Source organism: Triturus cristatus, chromosome 1_1 (genome assembly GCF_964204655.1).
Source record: "Triturus cristatus chromosome 1_1, aTriCri1.1, whole genome shotgun sequence".
NCBI lineage: Eukaryota > Metazoa > Chordata > Amphibia > Caudata > Salamandridae > Triturus > Triturus cristatus.
The window spans coordinates 847698959-847718414 of NC_140579.1; the positions used below are offsets into that span (position 1 = coordinate 847698959).

Consider the following 19456-nt stretch of genomic DNA (forward strand, 5'->3'; position numbering starts at 1 on the left):
CGGAGGATTCAACACGGCGGGAAGGTCGGTGGCCCGGGAGTTCCGGATCCCCTCCGCGGGGCCGGCGCCCGGGCCCTACCCGGCCCCCGCAGGTCGCATTTCCTCCGTGGCGGTGCGCCGCGACTGGCTCCGGGTCGGCTGGGAAGGCTTTGGGGTGGCAGGTGGCCCTTCGCTTCTGGCGGAGGGTGTTACAGCCCCCCTGGCAGCAGCTTCGCCGTGTCCGCGGGGCCGAGGGAGATTTGACCGCCTCCGCGTCCTCCCCCGGGCACCCGTTCCCGGCCGCCCCTCGGGGCGCGCTGGGGCGGTTGAAGGGGGGACGGGGCCCCCTGCTCCAGGCGCAACTGTCGACTGGGGTGGACTGTTCTCACTGCGCCCCGACCGCGTCGCGCCGCCGGGCGGGGAGGCCCACGCCGGGCGCCAGGGGTCTGCGGCGATGTCGGTTACCCACCCGACCCGTTTTGAAACACGGACTAAGGAGTCTAACACGTGCGCGAGTCGGAGGGCCGAGCGAAACCCTGTGGCGCAATGAAGGTGAGGGCCGGCGCGCGCCGGCTGAGGTGGGATCTCGACATGCTTCCAGCGGCGGGCGCACCACCGGCCCGTCTCGCCCACTCTGTCGGGGAGGTGGAGCATGAGCGTCCGTGATAGGACCCGAAAGATGGTGAACTATGCCTGGGCAGGGCGAGGCCAGAGGAAACTCTGGTGGAGGTCCGTAGCAGTCCTGATGTGCAAATCGGTCGTCCGACCTGAGTATAGGGGCGAAAGACTAATCGAACCATCTAGTAGCTGGTTCCCTCCGAAGTTTCCCTCAGGATAGCTGGCGCTCGGAGCCCCCAGTTTTATCTGGTAAAGCGAATGATTAGAGGTCTTGGGGCCGAAACGATCTGAACCTATTCTCAAACTTTAAATGGGTAAGAAGCCCGGCTCGCTGGTGTGGAGCCGGGCATGGAATGCGAGTGCCTAGTGGGCCACTTTTGGTAAGCAGAACTGGTGCTGCGGGATGAACCGAATGCCGGGTTAAGGCGCCCGATGCCGACGCTCATCAGACCCCAGAAAAGGTGTTGGTTGATATAGACAGCAGGACGGTGGCCATGGAAGTCGGAATCCGCTAAGGAGTGTGTAACAACTCACCTGCCGAATCAACTAGCTATGAAAATGGATGGCGCTGGAGCGTCGGGCCCATACCCGGCCGTTGGCGGCGCTGAGAGCCGCGGGGGCTAAGCTGCGATGAGTAGGAGGGCCGCTGCGGTGCGCACAGAAGCCCGGGGCGAGGGCCCGGGTGGAGCCGCCGCAGGTGCAGATCTTGGTGGTAGTAGCAAATATTCAAAAGAGAACTTTGAAGGCCGAAGTGGAGAAGGGTTCCATGTGAACAGCAGTTGAACATGGGTCAGTCGGTCCTAAGAGATGGGCGAGCGCCGTTCGGAAGGGACGGGCGATGGCCTCCGTTGCCCTCGGCCGATCGAAAGGGAGTCGGGTTCAGATCCCCGAACCCGGAGTGGCGGAGACGGGCGCCCTCGCGGCGTCCAGTTCGTCGGGCACCCGGTGCTAAATCATTCGTAGACGACCTGATTCTGGGTCAGGGTTTCGTAAGTAGCAGAGCAGCTACCTCGCTGCGATCTATTGAAAGTCATCCTCTGAGCCAAGCTTTTGTCTCTCTCCGTGCGTGGGTGCCCGCGGACGCCCTCCTCCACCACACCCAGGGGTTGGTCCCTCTGCCGCCGGGCTGGTGGGAGGGATGCGGAAGGGGGAAACGCGGGCCTGCGGGAAGCTGCCTCCACCACGTGCCTTCCGGCACGGGGGCTTCCCCCTCCCGTCCCTGCCCCACCGGTGCGCGGGGATGGGGGCCACCTTCCCTTGCTGCTCGGCAGGGAGACCAGATGGTCTAGCCTGGCCTCCCCTTCCCGCCGCTCCCGCGCAGGGAGGCGAGGAGCAGCACCGGGGAAGGAGCCCTCCCGAGCGGCTCCCTCGGAGCGCCTGGCCACCCTGGCCGGACTGCAAGGGCGACTGGGCACGGCACCCTCCCAGGCCACCTGGGGGCTGGGTGGTCCCTGGCCATCTGGTCGCCTGGCCGGGCGACCAGATGGCCCTGCGGGCCGGGCGACCAGATGGCCCTGCGGGCCGGGCGACCTGATGGCCCTGCGGGCCGGGTGACCAGATGGCCGGCCTGCTGGCCGGCTGGGCTAACTCCAACTTTTGTCCTTCCCCAGAGTTCTGTAAGCCCCCACTACGTGGGGGCTTAATGGTCAATAAAAATGGGCTCCCCGGGCAGGCCGTCGGGGAGAGGACGTGGCCTGGGCTTAACCCTCCTTGGTTCCAGCTGAGGGTCCGGGTGCTGGGGACAGGGGGTCCACCGGGGGGCCCGGGGAGTCTCTCCCTGGCCTGGCTAGGTTTCGTAAGCTGGGACCGGGCTGGGTCTTGTGCTCCGTCCGGCAGGCCCCCGGGGTGGGAAGCCCCCTGTCCTGCAAGCCAGCCGAGGGTCCGGGCGCTGGGAAGGGTGTCCACTGCGGCCCGGGGAGGCTCTCCCCAGCCTGGCTAGGGTTCGGAAGCTTGGCCCGGACCAGGGGCTTGTGCTCCGTCCCAGTGTCCCAGGGTGCGGGAGCCCCCTGTCCTGCACGCCAGCCGAGGGTCCATGTGCTGGGGAAGGGTGTCCACCGTGGCCCGGGAAGGCTCTCCCTGGCCTGGCTAGGGTTCGGAAGCTGGGCCCGGACCCGGGGCTTGTGCTCTGTCCCAGGGTGCGGGAGCCCCCCCTCCTGTGAGCCAGCCGAGGGTCCGGGTGCTGGGGACAGGGGGTCCACCGGGGGGCCCGGGGAGGCTCTCCCTGGCCTGGCTAGGTTTCGGAAGCTGGGACCAGGCCTGGGGCTTGTGCTCCGTCCTGCAGGCCCCCGGGGTGCGGGAGCCCCCCGTCCTGCAAGCCAGCCGAGGATCCATGCGCTGGGGAAGGGTGTCCACCGTGGCCCGGGGAGGCTCTCCCTGGCCTGGCTAGGGTTCGGAAGCTGGGCCCGGGTCCGGGGCTTGTGCTCCGTCCCAGTGTCCCAGGGAGCGGGAGCCCCCCGTCCTGCTAGCCAGCCGAGGGTCCGTGCGCTGTGGAAGGGTGTCCACTGGGGCCCAGGGAGGCTCTCCCCGGCCTGGCTGCTATCAGAAGCAGGGACCGGGCCGGTGTGCAGGAGTGGCTGGCTTTATCTGCTACGCTGACGGAGCGTAGTTTTCTGCCCACCCCTAGTTAGCACCAGCAGCCACTGCTGATGCGGAGCTCGATTCACATTTTGTACCAATAGTAATTCTATATTCGGTCTTTAAGTGGGAAGAAAAATCTGGGGGGTCTCTCAAAGGGCATGACCGATGTAAGTTGGGCGTGGCTTAAAACACATAAGCTAAAAATCTATGCTTAGCATAGTGTGCTGCCCCACTGGTATTTCGCTGCCTGTCATTGCATCTGGATATATAATACAACAAGTAACATTACACCTACAACAAGCCATGACTATTGGCTTTTGCCAGTGGTTGTTAGTTGCATAAGAGAAATAAGCTACAGCTATGGCTTTGTTGTATATAATATTGAAAATGCTTCCATTCTGAAATAATGAGACTGTGTAAGAACTATAACGAGTCTCTGAAGTTACATCACTGGCAGTGAAGGGTGGCACTGCTGCAGAGTTACGATTTATTTTTTTCATACTGAGGGTGAGGGAAAAATTGGAGAGCCCGATAGGGACCCGTCTCAGCAGCTGTTTTTTAGGACTGCCGGTGCTGAGCACCAGCAGGACCCGGCCCACTTAAACCCCTGCAGATATGACTGTGAAACGTTAACCAAAATTGAAAGGGATAGAAGAACCAATGTGGCTGCCCACGGTCCACGCAGGGGGCCCTCATAGGAGGGCGGCCGCCTTAGTGACACATGATGGCACACGGCGACAGTCTAGTGCTGAAGGGACCCCCTCTGGGTCCGGTGCGCCCTGCGTCATTTCCGCCTCGTATAATTATAAGTATCCCTCACGCCCACCTGGCTCTCTGTTTGCTGCAATACTTCACACCGTTTCCCTCCCTACCGCTTTCCCGTTTATACAGGGGGTGGGGTGGGAGAGGTTGTTAACTTGTTATTTTGTGTTGCAGGCGGAGTTACAGGGCGATCCAGAGGCTGAAAGGTACATAGGGGTACCCTCTTCAGGAGGACAACAAGGGTACAAAGGCCAAATATCCCCAGGAAGTCCTCGCGGTGGACCCTAGAGGAGCGAGAGCACCCCGTTAGTCCTACGGGCGGTTGTAAACCTGAGCAACCAGGGGCTGCCTGGTTCGCTCTGCCCCCCTCAAGGGGCGTGAGTAATGGGTGGACTGGCGGTCCACAGTTGGGAAGGGGTATACCCTCCCCCAAAATTGGTAAGCACAGATTGGTTGGTGCCACGGTGCAATTTGACTCTTCAGGTGGGCAGGCAGCAGAGGGCCTGCCTGCCCTTGGAACACCCGTAAGTTGAAGAAGAGGCAACTTCAAGGTGGTTAAAGGGTACGTGATCGGGGACCAGGTGATGCAGACAGCGACAGAGAGTGTGAAACATGGGGAAGAGAGGGCTAGAGACGCTAATACAGTCGTGGATACCCTGGGGAGAAATGAAGAGAAAGGAACAGAGAGATGCCGAAACTGTATCTGAATAGAGTGTAAAGCGACAGAGGGTCAATAACAGGCAAATAGAGGAGAGTGAGTGAGATATGTGAAAACAAGGCAGACAGTTGAAAAAGTAACACTGAAAGTTGTAACGCTGTAATAAAGAGATAGAACGGGTAGACAAGAGCAACATGGGCCTGAGAGAAGATGTGGTATAAGTCAGAGGACAAGTTCATAACAAAAGAAGGCAGTGGAAAGCGTGTGCATAAAACAGGAATCTGAGCAAAAGGAAAGATAAAGAGAAGACGAGAAAGGGTGCACTTATACACTGAACACTACTCTGTGTGCGTGCCCCCATCCTCAGTATGCATGGCTCACCGTCCTTGTGTACTTCGCACTACTCAGTGTGCATGCCTCCATTCTCAGTACCCACGGCTCACCGTCATTGTGTACTTCCCCAGTCGCGGCCGGCATCATTTGCGGGTGAGTGGGGTGGGGGGTCGCACGGAGAGGGGGGGTAATTTGAAATGAAAAAAAATATTAAAAAGTATATTTAGCAGTACGGTCTAGCACTGCGCCGTCCTCGAGGAAGCAGCCACAGGCAGCCTCCCTCCCCTACCCTAAGTGAATCACAACGCTGGAATGGCAGCGTTGTGATTGGCTTGGACACCGACCTCACAGGCATCTATCGGGAGGTCGTTTTCTCCATGCAGACTTCATGCAGCCTACATGGAGAAAACGGGAGAGTGTGCACGACTGCGGCCGACCAAACAGTCAGCGCCCACAACATTGGGCTAGCCACTCCTCCCCGACCCGCTCACCCGCATGCCCTCAAATAAACCCTTCTTGTGCTTTCTCGCAGGGCGAGAAGCAGAAACATAAAAAGGTATTCATACCATTTAATGTTTCTGCTCTTGCACTGCGAGAAAGTAGTGGGGCGACGCTCCTCCGCCCACACGGAGGAGACCCCCTGTACTTCACACTACTCAGTGTGCATGCCTCCATCCTCAGTATGCAGGGCTCACCGTCATTGTGAACTTTACACTACCCTGCGTGCATGACTCCATTCTCACTACACACTGCTCAACCTCATTGTGTACTTCACACTACTCAGTGTGCATGCCTCCACCCTCACTACACACTGCTCACCTCATTGTGTACTTCACACGACTCTCTGTGTGCACCTCCATCCTCAGTATGCACAGCTCACCCATATTGTGTACTTCATACTACTCTGTGTGCTTGCCTCCATCCTCAGTACGCACAGCCCACCCTCATTGTGTGCTTCATACTACTTACTCAGTGTGCATCAGGAACTGCTCACTGTTTAGTGGACTTCATGTACATGCTGCAACAGCCTCTGCTCAATCCATTCTGTGGACTGCACGCTGATCACTCTGCACTCAGCGTGCACCATATCCTGCTTACTACACGTTCCCTACTGCTCACTGCGCCTCAGTGTGCACCATGTACTGCTTACCACAAATTGCTTACTGATCACTGTGCCTCAGTGTGCACCATGTACTGCTTACTACATATTGCTTACTGATCACTGTGGCTCAGTGTGCACCATGTACTGCTTACTACGCATTCCTTACTGCTCACTGTGCCTCAGTGCTCAACATGTACTGCTTACTACACATTGCTTGCTGCTCACTGTGTTTCAGTGCGTACCATGTACTTCCTACTACCCCTTGCCTACTGCTCACTGTGGCTCAGTGCGCACCATGTACTTATTACTACACATTGCTTTCTGATCACTGTGGCTCAGTGCACACCATCTACTTCTTACAGGACATTCCTTAGTGCTCATTGTGGCTCAGTGCGCACCATGTACTGCTTACTACACATTGCTTACTGATCACTGTGCCTCAGTGTGCACCATGTACTGCTTACTACATATTGCTTATTGCCCACTGTGCCTCAGTGCGCAACATGTACTTCTTACTAAACATTGCTTGCTGCTCACTGTGTTTCAGTGCGCACCATGTACTTCTTACTACACATTGCTTGCTGCTCACTGTGTTTTAGTGCGCACCATGTACTTCTTACTACACATTGCTTGCTGCTCACTGTGTCTCAGTGCGTACCATGTACTTCCTACTACCCCTTGCCTACTGCTCACTGTGGCTCAGTGCGCACCATGTACTTATTACTACACATTGCTTTCTGATCACTGTGGCTCAGTGCACACCATCTACTTCTTACAGGACATTCCTTAGTGCTCATTGTGGCTGAGTGTGCACCATATAATGCTTACTGTACATTGCTTACTGCTCATTGTGGCTCAGTGCGCACCATGTACTGCTTACTACACATTGCTTACTGATCACTGTGGCTCAGTGCACACCATCTACTTCTTACTGGACATTCCTTAGTGCTCACTGTGGCTGAGTGTGCACCATATAATGCTTACTGTACATTGCTTACTGCTCATTGTGGCTCAGTGCGCACCATGTACTGCTTACTACACATTGCTTACTGATCAATGTGGCTCAGTGTGCACCATGTACTGCTTACTACACACACCTTACTGCCCACTGTGCCTCAGTGCACACCATATACTGTTTACTACACATTGCTTACTGATCTTGGTGCTCACCATGTACTGTTTACTGCACATTGCTTACTGATCACTGTGGCTCAGTGTGCACCATGTACTGCTCCATACTGATCACTGTGCCTCAGTGCGCACCATGTACTGTTTACTGCACATTGCTTACTGATCACTGTGGCTCAGTGTGCACCATGTACTGCTCCATACTGATCACTGTGCCTCAGTGCGCACCATGTACACCTTATTGCACGCTGCTCACTGTGCCTAAGTGCGCACCATCTACAGCCTACTACACAATGCTTGCTGCTCACTGTGCCTCAGTGCGCACCATGTACAGCGTTCTACACATTGCTTACTGATCAAGGTGCCTCAGTGCGCACCATGTACTTCTTACTACACATTCCTTACTGCTCACTGTGCCTCAGTACGCAACATGTACTTCTTACTACACTTTGCTTACTGCACACTGTGGCTCAGTGCGCACCATGTACAGCTTATTGAATATTTCTTACTGCTCACTGTGCCTCAGTGCGCACCATGTACAGCTTATTGCACACTGCTCACTGTGCCTCAGGGCGCACCATGTACAGCTTTCTACACATTCATTACTGATCACCGTGCCTCAGTGCACACCATATACTGCTTAATACACATTGCTTACTGCTCACCGTGCCTCAGTGCGCAACATGTACTGCTTACTACACGTTGCATACTGCTCACTGTGTCTCAGTGCGCACCATGTACTTCTTACTAAACATTGCTTACTGCTCACTGTGGCTCACAGCGTACCATGTACTTATTAATGCACGTTGCTTACTAGTCACTGTGGCTCAGTGCGCACCATCTACTTCTTACTGGACATTCCTTAGTGCTCACTGTGCCTGAGTGCGCACCATATAATGCTTACTATACATTGCTTACTGCTCATTGTGGCTCAGTGCGCACTAAGTACTTCTTACTACACATTGCTTACTGATCAATGTGGCTCAGTGTGCACCATCTACTGCTTACTACACACTCCTTACAGCCCACTGTGCCACAGTGCGCACCATGTACTGTTTACTACACATTGTTTACTGATAACGGTGCCTCGGTGCTCACCATGTACTGCTTGCTGCACATTGCTTACTGATCACTGTGTCTCAGTGCGCACCATGTACTTCTTACTAAACATTGCTTACTGCGGCTCAGTGCGCACCATGTATTTCTTAATGCACGTTGCTTACTAGTCACTGTGGCTCAGTGTGCACCATGTATTTCTTACTGCACGTTGCTTACTGCTCAACGTGGCTCAGTGCGCACCATGTACTGCTCCTTATTAATCACTGTGCCTCAATACGCACCATATACTGCTTACTGCACATTGCTAACTGCTCACTGCGCCTCAGTGCACACCATCTACTGTATTATGCACATTGCTTCCTGCTCACTGTGCCTCAGTGCGCACCATGTACAGCTTACTACCCCTTGCTTACTGTGCCTCAGTGTGCACCATGTACTGCTTACTACACATTGCATACTGATCACCATGCCTCAGTGCGCACCATATGCTGCTTAATACACATTGCTTACTGCTCACCGTATCTCAGTGCGCACCATGTACTTCTTACTAAACATTGCTCACTGTGGCTAATGCGCATCATCTACAGCTTACTACCCCTTGCTTACTGCTCACTGTGGCTCAGTGCGCACCATGTACTTCTTACTACACATTGCTTACTGCTCACTGTGGCTCAGTGTGCACCATGTACTTCTTAATGTACGTTGCTTACTAGTCACTGTGGCTCTGTGCACACCATGTACTTCTTACTACCCCTTGCCTACTGCTCACTGTTGAGGTTCTGTAATTCTCGAGTCCTGGCGAATAAAGTGGCTTGGCCTTCTTAGTTCATGTATACATTAACTAGGTTTCTTTTTGACTCTGAAATGAACTGTAAGACTGACCTCTGCACCTGAAACTGACCCCGCAAAGCCAATTTCCCTGATCGATCTTTGTCTGAGATTGCCAATCAATGTTCAGGACATCGTTAACTTTTAGTTTCCTTGCACATGCCTTATCTTGTTCAGCATCTGTTACCGTTTCTTTTTTTATGTTTCTTCATTACATGGGTTATGCTTTCAATTATAGGTTTGTCCGGCTTGTGGAGATTGAATTTGGGACATTCCTAATAATTAACTTTTGGGTTGGGATACTGTAAATTGAGTTTTTGTTATGTGACACTTTGTTTGAAAATGTACTTTATTGGCTAGAATTTTGTGCAGTGGGTGTACATTTATAATGTGAATATTGGGTATAAAAGGAGACGTCTCGCCTTAGTAAAATGAGCAGTCTCCTGAGAATTTACACCGTGATGTATTTCTAGGATCACTGTTACTAGCTGCAGCTAATAAACTTGGCCTCTGATGCCATCCAGAAGTATTCCGTGTCTCTGTATACCAAGACAGGTGAACTCGAAGATCTTAGGCGTGCCCCTGACGCAGCTGGGTTAAACCCCGGTTCTTCAACTGGCGCCCAACGTTGGGCGACTTCAGCGGTACTGGTCCAAGCCCGAAGATTGTGAGGAGCCCCGTGAGGAAATTCTGGAGGACGGCCGCCACTTCATCGACCCCTGCATGTCGACGTGGACCGAAGGTTTTTTTCTGCGAGGCTTCCCCTTTCCGACGACTGCGAAGGACTGCTGCCCTGACTGTCGCCCTGTCTTGGACCCTCTTGTGATGATTTGTAAGGCGAGACGTTAAACGGTCTTCTGGTGGCGTGACAGACATTTTGGCTAAGTATAAGTGGGTCGCTCCCACGACTTTGTTTTGTTTCTTGGTTTTGATTCGGCCATTGCAATAGTCGAAGCCGGGGGGTTCGTATATTTGCGAGTGTATCATTTTTGATAACCACTTGAAGTTTGAAGCAAGACTAGTGAGCTAAAAGATGCCTGGTTTTAGCAAATTTAGGAAATGGTTTTGTTGTATTTGTAATAGGGATTCCCGATTGGAGGATTCGTGTCCGATACCTCCGGTTGGAACTCCAACTTATGAGCTCTATTCAAAGCATGGTGTAGGTCCCATTACCTTTGATGAAGTATGGGTCCGTTATACAAGGAAAGATGGTGTTTTACGATGGCCCCAACATGGTAGTTTTGAATCAGATGTTTTAGATAACCTAGAAGTTGCGCTATTTAAGAAGAAAGCCCGGCCGGCGATGTTTTACTCTTTCCGCCTTTGGCGTAAGGAAGCCAAACAGCGAGAAATTAAGCAAGCTAAGAGAGATAGGAAGGAAAGGAATATATCGGTAATGCAAGCTGCTAGGCAGTTTAAGGAAGATGAAGAAGATCGTGCGATTGAAGTGTCAGACAACATTGCATGGCCATTGACAAATGTTACCCGGCTTTGCCACCTCCCCTTTCAAATGTGACTGTAGACCCTGAAAAGGATCCTTTGATGTCACATTTACTGAGATTACCACCCCCTTATGTGCAGGGTGCTACTGCACCTCCGTTACCTCCAGTTGTTGCACCCCTTATTGTCGTTCAACCCCCTGTTGTTGTTCAGCCACCCGTTGCTTCACAGGTAGTTCTTCCTCCCCCGGCGCAGCCCCCTTCAGGGCCGCCAGCCTTGCCACCAGCCTTGCCTCAAACTCCTTTGCCTTACACTCCTTTATCTTCGACTTCTCTTATTTCTGTCCCTACGTCTCTGTCACCTCAAAACACTTTGTCTCCTGTCCTCATGTCAACTTCTTCTCCTTCTGCTTGGCAACGAATGACTGAGACTGTCACTAGTCTTTTTTCTCCTTTCTTTTGGTCACTGAATATGACCCCTGTTTCTGAACGTAAGCAGAGACGTAGTCAGCTCCCTGGTCCCGAAGAGCGGGCAGTGTTATATCTCCTTGCTCGTAGATGGGTTTCGAATACCTCCAAGTACAGTCCACAAGTGGTTATGGACATCTTCCTACAGTGGGAGGCACCAAAACAAAGGTATGTTTTTGATGTCATGTGTACCTTCCTTCGTCAGGAGTGGGAAGATAATGAGTTGGGTTCAATTCCACTGGAATTGCTTAATGTTCAGTCTGAATTTGCTAAAGGGACGATAGTGGGTTCCGATGTTGAGGAAGCGGTAGAGACACCACTCACATTTAGGTCTAGACTTCCACCTCAGTCATTGTTCGAACCTGACCCTTCTATTAGGAGAAAAGTGAAGCAGTATCCTATGAGAGAGGTTCCCCCTGTATGGAGAGAGGCAGTTTTGGCTGATGCCGCTCATGGTATTGCGGCTGCACCGGCTCATTTTCAGCGAGTGTGGGTGCATGTCCCTTGGAAGAGAGCTGAGGTCCTGGCTCTTAAGCAGACTTTGCCTGACCCCCGTAAAAATCCTGCTGGTTATTATAAGGCGTTGTCTCAGACAGTTGATGCGTGTGTTATGAATTTAGCTGACATAGATATGTTGATGGGTAATGTAGTTCCTCAACCCTTGTGGGCGAAGAGCCGTCACGAGGATCACGCGCCAGAGTTAGGAGATACGTGGGTTAATATTACTGCTGCAGATGGTCGGCAGGTAGGAGGTGTCAAACCTGAACCCTTAGTTGCAGAACTACCTGGTAGGATTATTAATTTAATGAAAACTATGATGCCTCCTCTGCGGGTGAATTGGGACAAGTTAGCAGCATGCAAACAAAAGAAAGACGAGAGTGTGTCTGATTTCTTCACTAGGTTTGAGGAAACATTAATTGATCATAGTGGTCAGGATATGAGTACAGAAGGTGGTCAGAGGTTGTTTGTAGATAAGTTTGTTTTTAATTTACTTCCTGAACTTTTTAATAAGGCAAAGGACTCTGAGAGTTCATGGGCTGTTTCTTCTTCGGCTCAGATATTGGCTACTGCACAATACTATGAGAATAGAGATAAAGATGAGCAGGATAAAGTAGAGAAGAAGACTACAGAATTAAAAACGAAAGTTCTTCTGCAGCAGGCTTATCCGCCTCGCCCTAATCAGCGTCCGTTTCAGCAACCTTCCCAGTTTCAGCAACCCCCACAGTTTCAGAAACTGTTGCAGAAGCCTGAGTTTTTTGCTTCGTGACTCCCGCTAGGCCCTAATCAGTGTGCTTATTGTAAAGAAGAAGGTCACTTCAAGAATAGTTGCCTGATCTTGCTACAGCGTGGGAATGGTATGTCTGGTCTGAGATGTCGTGGTGGTTTCCAACAAGTACCTAGGGGTAGGGGACGTGGTACGTTTCCCCAAAATGAACGTTCCTTTTCCCCTCAGAATTCTATTAATTATTTTGACCAACAGAATGTTCCGACCGTCCAGTCCGCTCAGTACTACACTGATGATTATTATGTTGGAAGTGAGAGTGCTGGTTTTAATGATAGTTAGGACAGCCATGGACAAAGGGAGGGAGTAGTGGCAGTTCCAGTAGACCAGAGTGGACCTTATGTTGAAGTGATTACATCAGGTGTGGCAGAACCTTTTCTATCATGCACTCTAAACTCCCCGGCGCACCTTTGTCTGGCTTGACCAATGTTTCAGTAGGATTTTCTGGCGCCCCAGATCGTAATCCGGTTTCTTGTCCTTTGCCCCTTTCTATTGGTCCCTGTGAATTGGAGGCTCCCCTTATTCTAACGACGGGCTGTAGCGAGAATCTGTTGGGTTTGGACTTGTTGAAAAGATTGCATGTGACATTACATTACATTGTTCTCCTTCGGGAGTACATCTTACGGTGGGTAAGAAAGTGATTTCCCCGATGTATCTGTCTAAGGATCGCCTTCCACTGGAACTGCGTTCTCTCCCTGATACACTTTGGGCTACAGGTCCCAATGATGTTGGTCTCTTGCAGATTCCACCCTACGTTGTTACCCTTAAGTTGAATGCTAAATTACCTCGCATTCCGCAGTACAAAATTTCCAGTGATGGCGAAAGATCTCTTTTAGCGATTATCTATGATTTGGTTGAGAAAGGTGTGGTTGAAGAAACGAGAGGTAATGTGTGTAACAGTCCTGTTCTGCCTGCCCTTAAGGGTACTGACTCTTCTCAGCCACCTGTGTATCGGTTTGTGATCGACCTTCGAGAGGTCAATAAGATCGTTGTGCCACAGTTTCCTGTTGTCCCGGACATTACTGCTTTATTGACTATGATCCCTGCCTCAGCTGCTTGGTTTTCTGTTATTGATCTGAAGAACGCTTTCTTCAGTATTCCGATTGCTGAGAAAAGTAGGGATATTTTTGGCTTCTCTTTAGGAGGCCGCAGTTTCCCGTTTAAGTGCGCTCCTCAAGGTTATTGTGAGAGTCCCTCCATTTACAGTCAGGCTTTGAAAACTCAGCTTGATACTCTTGCATTGCCTTCTGGTGTTACTCTTATCCAGTATGTTGATGATCTGTTGGTTGCTGCTGATGATGAAGAGATTTGTAAAGAAGTTACCCTTTCTTTGTTGGGACACCTGGCTGACCTTCATCATAAAGTGTCACCTTCGAAGTTGCAGTATTGCCGCCAAGAAGTGACCTACTTAGGTCATCTCTTGTCGAAGGAGGGAAGGCGATTGTCCCCAGAGCGTATTCAAGCGATTGCCCAAATGACTGTGCCATGCACACAGAGAGAGGTGCGTGCCTTCTTAGGTATCACCTCGTATTGTAGACAGTGGATTCCGAATTTTTCTTTGCTAGCGAAACCTTTGTTGGCACTTACTCTTAAGGACACACCACACCCTCTTCCTTGGTCTGACGAATGTCAGAAGAGTTTTTCCAAATTGTGTGATGCATTGTGTTCTGCTCCGGTGTTGGGTACCCCCGACTATAGTAAACCTTTTACACTTTATGTACACGAGAGAGAAGGTTGTGCGTTGTCAGTGTTGACGCAACAATTTGGAGACAAGCAGCGCCCATGTGTGCATTTTTCAGCTACTTTAGATCCGGTAGCTAGGGCGTTGCCTAGTTGTCTAAGAGCTACAGCGGCAGCGGCTGTTTCTATCCGACAGTCTGCTGGTTTGGTATTGGATAATACATTGATTGTGATGGTCCCACATGCAGTGGATACCCTATTGAATAGAACGAAGACTCAACATCTTACCAGTGCGCGTTTGTCCGGTTATGAGTTGACGCTTTTGGCTAGCCATGTGCACATCAAGCTGTGCAACACATTGAATCCAGCTACATTGTTGCCGATTTTTGTAGAGAAAGATGCTCAGGAACAGCATGACTGTTTTCTCCGGACAGAGGAGGAAACGAAGGGTAGAGTTGATCTGAAAGACACTCCTCTTTTGAATCCTGATGGTACCCTATGGGTAGATAGTTTGTGCTTTAAGCTTCCGAATGGAGAGACGACTGCAGCATATGCTGTCACAACTTTGCACACGATTGTTGAAACAGCACGTATTGCACAGAATTCAGCGCAAGCAGCGGAGTTGATAGCATTGACTAGAGCGTGTGTGTTGTCAAAAGGAAAGAGAGTGAATGTTTATACTGATAGCCAATACGCATTTGGTGTGGCTCATAGTTTTGGTCGCTTGTAGAAAGAGAGGATTTCTTACTTCCCATGGTACGAAAATTCAGCATGGACAATTAGTGAGTGAACTTCTTGAATCACTTACTTTGCCAACCCAAATTGCGATAGTGAAGTGTAGTGCGCATAAGAAGGTTACGGATGATGTGGGTCAAGGGAATGCGTTTGCAGATGAAGTAGCGAGAGAAACGGCGAAAGATGTATGTTGCAGGTCCTGCCAGATGGGTTGTGGAAGGAGGAATGTGTGAAGATACAACAGAAAGTGTGAAGATGATTCAGGCAGAAGCTACTGAGAAAGAATTGAGTATTGAGTATGTGGACAGAGAGTACGGGAATGTTGGATTCAACAGGCTGTTGGGTTGAGTTGTCAGAGCACCAGCGATGGTTGTTGCCGGATGCATATGTGCTTCCGGTGGTTACTATGGCTCATGGGTTGGCTCATATTAGTTCAAAAGGGATATGTAAGTCATTGGCTCCGGTATGGCAGAATGGTGGAATTCCTAAGTGTGCTGAGAATTTGGTTAAACACTGCATGATTTTCTTGATGCATAACCCTGGAAAGGGAACCCCAACTCCAGCGGGTCATTTTGCTCCTCCAACGTATCCGTTCGAGGTGCTGCAGATAGACTATATTCATATGGAAAGATGCAATAACTTGAAGTATGTCCTTGTGGTTGTTTGTGCCTTTTCCAGATGGATAGAGGCCTACCTCCTAAAGGATAATACTGCCTTGTCTACAGCCAAGGTTTTGCTCAAAGAATTATTACCCAGATATGGCTTGCCGAGGATGGTATGGAGTGATAATGGAAGTGAATTCATGGGTCAGATTATGAAGAAAGTATGTGCAGGTCTGGGTATCAGGCAAAAGTTCCACGCTGCGAATCACCCCCAGTCAGCAGGCCTGGTCGAGTGCTATAATGGCACTCTGAAGCTGAAGTTGGCCAAGGTGCAAGCGAGCTCTGGTCTTACATGGCCCGATGCCTTACCATTGGCACTTTTGTCCACGAGAACGACAGTACATTCTCGCGTGGGACTTAGCCCATACAAGATTGTTTTTGGACGCCCGGCGAATGTCTGGGGTGTGCCGAGGCCTAAGAAGTACAGTGATATCGAGTACCCTATGTTGGTTGACTACTTACATGATTTGACTGCTAAATTGCGTGTTCTTCACCAACAGGTCCATGACCCTTTGCCTTCAGTTTCTGTAGACGCAGGCCACACGATTCAACCTGGCGACTGGGTTCTAACCAAGAATTTCCAGATGTCAAAGAACTTGGAACTAAGATGGACCGGTCCATACCAAGTCCTGTTATCAACTCGGACTGCTATTAAGGTGTTTGGTAAGAAAAACTGGGTACATGGTACCCATTGTAAGAAGATACCTTTGCCCTTACCGTACGATAAGTGGGTCCGGGAAGGTGTTGCCGATTCCGAGAGTGAAAGAGTTCCGAGATTTGTACCTTTTAGCGATGCACATCTGGAATGGACTCAGTCAGAACGTGCGGATGATAAAGTCTTGCAAGAAGCTGTGCCGCCGTGTTTGAGACTTGATACTACGTACCCAGAGACACTCTTTCAGGATCAAACTGTGCCTGGTAAAGAACGCTACAACTTAAGGTCTAAAAGGGACAAATAAAATTTGAATTTTTTTGTGAATTACACTCTTTCAGACAAGAGACTATTTTTCTTTTTCGAACCACCATCCGGGTTCAGCTGCAGGGTCGCGGTATAAGAACTTAAGGGGTGGCCCGCGTATTGATGAAAGGTCTGCGGTTCTAGGGACGTCTAGGACGCCTGGACGCACACTTGAGTGAAGAAGGAAAATTGCCGCGAGCAGCATGTTAGAGGATGGAGTCTGTTGTAACTGAAAGAGATGTTGAGAGAATAGATCTTAAGACAAGATTTTGTACATTGATACATAGCAAATGTTTTATAATATTGTGCTTTTTGATGTTTTTAAGTATCACTTTGGCTTGTGTGGGTTGGACTGTCTATGCTACACAACAGACATCTGCACCCACCTCCCAACCTATGCTTTCTTTCACTACTGTTTCTTTGCACCAGTTTTATACGTTGCCTGAACATGAACAGACAAGGAGATCAGAATTTGTCAACAACTCGTTTATACAGTTGCATCAGTTTGTAGTAAATACCACTAATTGTTGGGTTTGTGGTCTTATGCCTGATACGACAGATAAAGGTATGCCATATTTGGTTTTGCCTTTTTCTTTTAATGGGTCTGTGTGGGCTTTTCAGACCATGTTTATCTATGCAAATGAGGTACGCCCCTTACGTTCCCTTACAGATAACTCGAGCAATAGTGCCTTAATAAGGGGAGTAGTAGCTATGATCCGAGATATTGATGCATATAATGCTATCCCTAAGGATGAGGTGCAGGCTTACGTTGGTTGGAACGTGACTGGATATAGTACCAGTTTGAGAGAGAAGGAGAGACGAAAAAGGTCTCCCCCCCTATTTGGATTGTACCCCACCGAGGCCACTTTTGTTTTCAAGGTAATGGTCAGAATCCGAAAGCTCAGCTAGGTAAGAGTGTGTGTGCTCAAACCTATGTCTATTCATCTTGGACTTCTCCACCGTTTGTGCCAGCTAAAGGCACATATTTTGTTTGTCATGACAGAGCCTACACATGGTTGCCACTTGATTTTTCAGGAACGTGTTATGTGGCGTTTCTACTTCCCCCTACATACACTACTGCTTCAGACTATCCTAGAACGAGATATGGTAGAGGTGTCTTCAATAAGGAAGATACCACAGCACACGAAGTAGGAGATTTCTTCAAGGGCTTCTTGCCCTTTTGGGGTCCTATGATCAATAGTAGGCATATTCGACGGCTTGTCCGCGTTGTTGAAGCTACTATTAATGAGACAGCAGGTGCTCTTAGTAATGTTACAGCTGAGCTTCAAGCGGACCGCCTTATGACTTTGCAGAACCGTATGGTATTAGACATCATACTTGCAGATCGAGGAGGAGTATGTAAATTGATTGGATCCAGTTGCTGTGTTTACATACCAGATAATGCCCCTACAGTGTACCAAGCCATCTCTAGGTTGTATAAAATCTCTGAGTCTATCCATGTAGACGAAGAAGACTGGTCATTGACGGGATGGTTTTGGGGACTGCTGTCCAAATGGGGATGGAAGATTTTGACATTCCTTGGTATGGTTTTAACCATCCTTTTCGCTTGTCTTTGCATCCAGTGTGGTCCCGCCATTTGTAGTCTTTGTGCTACTGTGTGTGTTCGGAGACCTGTCCCGAGAGAAGTAGATAATAATAAGATGATGCTACAGCAACACCTTGATGACCTAATGAATATCGACATAGACCTAGATTCAGATTAACATGAGTCTTAGGTTATTGCCTACGCAATGGCAAAAGGAGGGTCTGAGGTTCTGTAATTCTCGAGTCTGACTCCATTTTGTTCTGTGCCACCATTTTGTGTTGCCCTCATGTAGGCCTGTGAAGGTAGCCTGGCGAATATAGTGGCCTGGCCTTCTTAGTTCATGTATACATTAACTAGGTTTCTTTTTGACTCTGAAATGAACTGTAAGAAACTGACCTCTGCACCTGAAACTGACCCCGCAAAGCCTATTTCCCTGATCGATCTTTTCTGAGATTGCCAATCAATGTTCAGGACATCGTTAACTTTTAGTTTCCAGGCACATGCCTTATCTTGTTCAGCATTTGTTACCGTTTCTTTTTTTATGTTTCTTCATTACATGCTTTCAATTATAGGTTTGTCCGGCTTGTGGAGATTGAATTTGGGACATTCCTAATAATTAACTTTTGGGTTGGGATACTGTAAATTGAGTTTTTGTTATGTGACACTTTGTTTGAAAATGTACTTTATTGGCTAGAATTTTGTGCAGTGGGTGTACATTTATAATGTGAATATTGGGTATAAAAGGAGACGTCTCGCCTTAGTAAAATCAGCAGTCTCCTGAGAATTTACACCGTGATGTATTTCTAGGATCACTGTTACTAGCTGCAGCTAATAAACTTGGTCTCTGATGCCATCCAGAAGTATTCCGTGTCTCTGTATACCAAGACAGGTGAACTCGAAGATCTTAGGCGTGCCCCTGACGCCGCTGGGTTAAACCCCGGTTCTTCACTGTGGCTCAGTGAGCACCATGTACTTATTACTACACATTGCTTTCTGATCACTGTGGCTCAGTGCACACCATCTACTTCTTACTGGACATTCCGTAGTGCTCACTGTGGCTGAGTGCGCACCATATAATGCTTACTGTACATTGATTACTGCTCATTGTGGCTCAGTATGCACCATGTACTTCTTACTACATACACCTTACTGCCCACTGTGCCTCAGTGCGCACCATATACTGTTTACTACACATTGCTTACTGATCACTGTGGCTCAGTGTGCACCATGCACTGCTCCATACTGATCACTGTACCTCAGTGAGCACCATGTACTGCTTACTGCACATTGCTTGCTGCTCACTGTGCCTCAGTGCGCACCATGTACTGCTTACTGCACATTGCTTGCTGCTCACTGTGCCTCAGTGCACACCATGTACACCTTATTGCACGCTGCTCACTGTGCTTCAGTGCGCACCATCTACATTACTACAGATTCGTTACTGCTCACTGTGCCTCCGTGCGCACCATGTACAGCTTACTACACAATGCTTGCTGCTCACTGTGCCTCAGTGCGCACCATGTACAGCTTTCTACACATTGCTTACTGATCAAGGTGCCTCAGTGTGCAACATGTACTTCTTACTACACGTTGCTTACTGCAGACTGTGGCTCAGTGCGCACCATGTACAGCTTATTGAATA

The 19456-nt window shown here is 49.9% G+C and overlaps 1 long non-coding RNA gene and 1 pseudogene across 3 annotated transcripts in view; both read left to right on the plus strand.

Annotated features, from left to right (window-relative positions):
- LOC146871175 (28S ribosomal RNA) overlaps window positions 1-1577 on the plus strand; it is a 1999-nt pseudogene extending 422 nt beyond the window's left edge.
- LOC146871172 (uncharacterized) overlaps window positions 1-19456 on the plus strand; it is a 380074-nt gene that overhangs the window by 82157 nt on the left and 278461 nt on the right. The window contains exon 4 of one of the 3 annotated variants that reach the window (XR_014980726.1): window positions 15811-18666. The exons of the other annotated variants lie outside the window; for them this stretch is intronic. This is a non-coding gene — a long non-coding RNA (uncharacterized LOC146871172). Of the gene's footprint in view, window positions 1-15810; window positions 18667-19456 lie in introns of those variants that run through there. 3 annotated transcript variants of the gene reach the window in all.